The sequence below is a fragment of the Amblyomma americanum genome, chromosome 5 (genome assembly GCF_052857255.1).
Source record: "Amblyomma americanum isolate KBUSLIRL-KWMA chromosome 5, ASM5285725v1, whole genome shotgun sequence".
Classification (NCBI taxonomy): domain Eukaryota; kingdom Metazoa; phylum Arthropoda; class Arachnida; order Ixodida; family Ixodidae; genus Amblyomma; species Amblyomma americanum.
In genome coordinates, this window is record NC_135501.1 from 58197350 (window position 1) to 58204041 (window position 6692).

Sequence of the window (6692 nt, forward strand, 5' to 3'; positions counted from 1 at the left end):
ACGGGACGCCTGGAGGATTTCCGACAACTGCCCGTTGTGGTTTCATTGCGGTGAGGCAGGCCATTTTCTTCGTTACTGCCCGTACCGACGTACCGCCCTTCGAGGATTTGCCGTTGAAGCTCCGCAATCACGCTTCGGCCAATGTCCGCAGGAAATCGACGAGTACCTGCGTCGAGACATGTACACGACGAACCGGCTATCGCACTCACCATCACCGTCAACCTCGCGCTTTGCGTCGCCACGCCGCAGCTACGCAGCCTCGGTACGAGGAACTTCCCCCAGCCCCCGTAGGGGAAACTAAAGACAGCAACCTCTGGAGGTAAGGTGGCTCACGAGCTAGACGCGGAAGATCCTCAACCGACCATGCCTCATGAAGACGCTGCACCCGCTACGCCGCATGAAGACGCTGCAGTCGCTGTACCGACACCGCACAAAATAACAACCGCGACCACGACGGGAACTGCCTTCGAAACGACGTCGCCCCCCAGAAAGCCTTCGGCGACTGGCCGCACACGCGATTCTCATATGCGACGAAGCCTTGACCCGACGCCGAGAGCAACATGTAATGCAAGAGCCAGGGCATCCGACTTAAAGGTGACTATCAACGGCCGGAATGTTACCGCTCTAGTCGACACAGGAGCCGATTTCTCACTGATGAATGGAACATTCGCTGCGCAGCTCAGGAAAGTCATGACCGCTTGGGACGGCCCCCAATTTCGCACCGCATGGGGCCACCTCACAGCGCCATCAGGACGATGCACAGCGCGAGAGACTGTCAAAAGAGATACCTATCCTGCGTCCTTCGCCGTGCTGCGGGAATGTCCCCGCGAAGTGACCTTGGGCATATATTTCCTCGGTGAGCATGAGGTGATCATCGACCTGCGATCCAAGCTGATCACGCTTTCGACGGACGAGGACATCCCTTCGATGAGTACTCTGGAAAATCACGTTACCCTGAGTATCCCAGAGGAATAAGTGAGAGTCCCACCCCGTTCAAGCGTTATCGTGAACGTAGGCGCCGCTAAAGCCATTAACGCGGAAGCCATCATCGATGGGAACATGCAGTTGCTTCTATACCGAGGAATCAGCATCGCAAGAGGTATCGCACATTTCTGTAAGGGCCAGGCCGAAGCACTGCTGACTAACTTCAGCGAAGAATACCGGCACATTAACAAAGAGACGACGATTGCTTCCTTTGACGAAATATTCGACGTACGAGACTCCCTCGCCCTCTCCGACCCCTCCGCAGATGATTCGCCTGACCAGTAGAACTCGCCCACTTTTGACATCAATCCAGCCCTGCCCCGGAAAAAAACAAGACAAGATCCGCAATCTTCTTCGAAGCTACAGGGAGTGTTTTTCATCGGAAGGTCCGACGAACGCCAATTGCCAAGCATCGCATTTTAACCGACCAGCACGCCGGACCTCTCCGTCAAAGCCGCTACCGTGTGTAGCCGCGAGAACGACAAGCCATCCTGGACCAAGCGGAAGAAATGCTTCGTGATTACGTCATCCAGCCTTCAAACAGCCCATGGGCGGCACCGGTTGTTCTAGTGAGAAAGAAAGACGGCGCACTTCGATTCTGCGTTGGTTACCACCGCTTGAACAGCATAACAAAAAAGGACGTATACCCTCTCCCCCGTATCGACGACACACTGTACTGACTCTGCAACGCCAAGTAATTCTCATCGATGGAGCTCAAGAGCAGCCACCAGCAAATTGAGGTCGATGAATGAGATCGCGAGAGGACGGAATTCATCACTCCGGATGGGATCTTTGAGTTTAAGGCGGTGCTATTTGGTCTCTGTTGCGCGCCAGCGACGTTTCAGGAAGTAACAGATACAGTGCTGACAGGCCTGAAGTGGAAAATTTCTCTCGTATATTTAGATGACGCCGTTGTCTTCGCCTCGAACATTGAAAAGCATGTCAAAAGACTTCGATCAGTGCTAGACGGCATCAAGTCGTCTGGCCTAACCTTGAAAACAGAGAAGTGACACTTTTCCTCTAAAGAGCTGCTGCTTCTAGGCTATATTGTTAGCAAGAAGGGACTATGCCCACACCTGCGGAAAACAGCTGCTATTGAACATTTTGCGCCATCGGCCGATAAGAAAGCATTGCGCAGATCCGTTGGACTGTGCGCATATTACAGACGATTTGTGAAAAACGTTTCGCGCGTCGCCGAACCCCTGACCAACTGACAAAGGCAGACGTGCCATTTAAATTGGAAGCGCCGCAAGCAGAAGCCTTCAAAGAACTTCAGCATCGTTCACAGTCCTCATCGATCCTCGCGCCTTTTGATGTAAACTCCGATACTAAAGTTCATACCGACGCAAGCAGTGTGGGCCTAGACGCCATCCTCGTTCAAAAAAGCGACGGGCTGGAGATTCATCCCATACACTAGTCATTACCCTTCCAAGGCCGAGACTAACTATTCGACAACTGAGGAGGAAGTGCCTTGCTATCATCGGGGATGCGTCAAATCCGCCCCTACTTGTTCGGAGGACCGTTCAAGGTGGTCAGCGATCACCACGCGCTATGCTAGCTAGCCAATTTGAATTACCCCTCCGGCCGCCTCGCTCGATGAAGTCTGCGGCTCCAGGAGTTTTACGTCACCGTTGTTTCGAAGTCCGGACCCAAGCACTCCGACGCCGATTGCTTCTCACGAGCCCTTGTAGATGCACCGTCGCTGGACATCGATGACGACGCCTTCCTCGGATCCATCAGCCACAGCTCTTTTGCACCTCAGCAATGCTCGGTCCCTGACCAAAAACGCCTCATCAACTACTTGGAATTCAAAGTTTCTTCATCCCCGCCTCATTCAAGCGAGGAATGTCTTCTTTCTGAGTACAGATTGACGTCCTCATGAAGAACTTCGCAGCGGACAAAACAGCCTACCTCTTTCTTGTAGAAGAACTGCAGATTGGGCTAGTTGGTGATGCATAGTGGTGGTTCGACAGCGCAACAGCACACACAGACCAAGTAGGAGACGAGACACACAAATCAGCGCTGAACTTACAACTGGTTTTTTATTGGGAAGAAGCACGTCATATATAGTCACGAAAAAACAGCGCACACGCGCAATGTCAAGAAGACACCCAGTGATAGTAAATGGTAAAAACAGCTTTAAAAGCACGTGTGCATCCGCTGGACCGCTACCCACTATGTAGCAGATTGATTTCTAGAGGCGATAATGAAACAGATGGCGTACTCACGCACCTTCACTTTTTCTGATAATATGAAATGCCTCAGCTACTTCCCGAGTGCGCTGGTCAGGATGAACGAACAGGACATCAGTGTCATCAAAAAATGGCGTGCATTTGCACGCGAAACAATGTTTAGCCAGGTTAGTTTCTTCATTACAGAATTAGCGTGCTCCATGAGCCACACGTTAACGCAGCGCCAGTCTGTCCTATGTATGCAAGGCCACAGGACAGGGGAATTTGATACACAACGCCCGTCTTGCAGGGAACATATCTATTTTCATGGTTTATGCTGCAAGCATTTCTTCTGCGCCCTTCATGCCTTCTTTGAACTGCCGCCCCCACCCTTCCTAGTTTGTTAGATGCAGAGAACAGAACCTTTACCCCATGCTTGCTCCCCACCATTTTATTCCGGTGCGACAGCTTGTGGACATATGGCATAACCACTACCCTCCTGCTTTCTTCCGAACCCTTTTCCAGCCCCGAGGTACTTGCAGACAATTTCAGGGAACGGCGGACTTTGCCCGCACTCGAGACGAGAACTGAGTCCGGGAAACCAGCTTCCCTACATCTGTCTGCCTGGGCTCTGAGACTGGGCATCATTTTATGATAACAAGATATCTTTACTGCCATGCCTAAGCATCCCGTAACGATACCGCTTTTTACAAGCTTTGAATGAAAGGACCTGTAATTCAAAAGAGGCTTTTCACTCCTGGGTGATTACTACCAACAGACATGGTTTGATTCTAAAGGCAACTTTAAATCATGGAATTGCAACACTGTTTCCTGAGGTACTTCATGTGTGAACCTCAGCCCCGACCCCTTCTGTGCAAGAACATCAAGAACATTTGACACAAATTCTGGATTCACGGACCTAGCCAGTACCAGGTAATCGTCCACATAACGAAAAATGCGTATACAACAACCGGCTAGATCAGTCTCAACTTTCATATCAACCCGGCTTAGAGAAATGTTACTGAGAGTGGGGGCTACCTTTGCACCTGTGCACACACCCGATTTTTGCATATAAATTTGGCCATCCCACTCAACAAACGTGTTACTCAGGTAGTAGGTTAACAGTTGCAGAAAGGATCCTGTCGTGATTCCACACTCATTTTGAAACACGCATTCATCGTTGTCCTCCGTGATACATTGCTGAACATATTGGATTAGTTCATAGTGTGGAAGAGAATAAAACAAGTAAACCACATCGACGCTAAATCCATCACATAGTGCTGGGCTCTCATTTCGGAGGAAATCAGCGACTGCCTCAGAATTAAGTACGAGAAACGGATCCTTTACGCGAAGTGAAGACAAATGTTTGCACAGATAGGTAGACACAACCAACTGCCAAGAATTGCGCTCAGATACGATTGCCCGGAAAGGAACGTTAGGCTTGTGCGTGTTAGCACTAAAGAAAATTTCTAGCACCGAGTGTTCAGCCTCCCTCACTTTCTTTGCCATACCTTCTAGCTCAAACTTCCGAAGCAAAGTCACTGCCCTCTTCTTGCTCAGCACCGGATTCCTAGTGACACTTTTGAAGTTCTTCATAACTGCTTCATGGGCTTTAGAAGAGACATCTCGTGCAAGTGCCAACCTTTCGACGGTCATCATGCCCGATTCTAGACAAAACTTCGGTCCAAGACGTAAAGTTTGTGCATGCCTTGGATCCACGGCGATGTCTGCAAGTACCAAAAGCTTCCCTCCCGCGGAAATACGCCTCTTGGCTGTGGGAAGGGAAGACCGGACGACGTTCCACAGGAATTCCGTAAGCTGGTCTGTAGTCCTACACCAATCACGAAAAACACGCTGGCTCTGGCGAGGTGTCCCGCTGGCGCATCTTGACCACAACACATCTTTGAAGAATCTTGCCTGGCGCATCCATTCACTTCGAAGAATCTTGCAGACCCTCTTCGTTCATTCTGACCAGCGCACTCGAGAAGCAGCTGAGGCATTTCATATCATCAGAAAAAGTGAAGGATGCGTGAGTACGCCATCTGTTTCATTATCGCCTCTAGAAATCAATCTGCTACATAGTGGGTAGCGGTCCAGCGGATGCACACGTACATTAGGGGTCTTCTTGACATTGCGCATGTGCGCTGTTTTTTCGGGACTATATATGACGTGCTTCTTCCCAATAAAAAACCAGTAGTTGTAAGTTCAGCGCTGATTTGTGTGTCTCTTCTCCTACTTGATCTGTGTGTGCTCTTGCGCTGTCGAACCACTCCTTCTTGTATCTCCTTGTATCCGCGAAGAAGTTCTACAGGTTTCACACGACGAGCCGACATCTGGACACCTCGGGCTTACTCGTACCCTCCGCCGCATTCAAGACAAGTATTACTGGCCCCGACTGTCTGCCGATGCCGCATATTATGTGAAAACCAGCCGAGATTGTCAGCGACGAATGACGCCTCCCACCCGACCAGCAGGATTTCTAAACCCCATTGAACCCCCATCAATGCCCTTTCAGCAGATCGGGATGGACTTGCTTGGCCCTTTCCCGATGTCAACGTCTGGAAATAAGTGAATCATTATATCGACCGACTACCTGACTCGCTCCGCCGAGGCAAGAGCCCTACCGAACGAAACAGCAGCAGAAGTCGGTAAACGTTCGTTAGATAAGGCGTGACAAAACTTTTAGCGCCGAACCGCGCTCCGTAATTTACATATGGGCGGGGGTACGCGTGCTTCCCGCACACATCGTAATATCCTCCCAGACCGCATGGCGTTGCTAAACAGTGCACTACCCGCAGCCTTCATTACCTTACGCTGAACAACGCATTCATCTTCTAGACCAAACCAACATGGCGGGTCTAGTTCTTGGAGCGCGATGAGATTTGAACTGCGCATTTCGCACATCGTCTGGCGGACGCCTTCTTGCCTTCGAGATACTCTATGAGACTTTTTAGGGCTCCAGCAGTGCTGACTTGTGAAAGCTGCTGATTCCGATGTGCTTGTAGGAAGCCTCGCCGTTCTTTAGTGCCATTGCTTAATGGCCAGAGGTTCGTGACAAGCAGCCTTCGTCAGGGTGCTTCCGTCCAGACTTGTAGACCACATAGCTTCCAACTCTTGAAGTCGTAATCATGAATCAGAAATCGGTGATCGAAAATGCATTGAAGGTCAAAACCTTAAACGAATCGTGATGATTGCAGTAAAGCTTGAATGGTGTTCTCTGCACGTGACGGTGGTATATGAGTGCAATCCACAGTTTTCCGGTCGTCGACAGTGGTCCGCCTCATTTAACTGAGCGTACTTAAAGCGGGTTATTCCTCACTAAATATTCCTCTTAGTTAAGACATACACGCCTCCTAGACCAACGCTCCTTGAGTTGGCAATAATTTCAGTCGTGATCGTTACATCACCCTATAAAGAAGAAAACTGTGCAGGACGCCGCATTGAATCGGTAGCTTGTAGAAGTTATATGACGCATCTACTTTAAAGGTAAAGGTGTAAGGGATACGCGTAATGTAGAATAATAGTTAATAATTAACT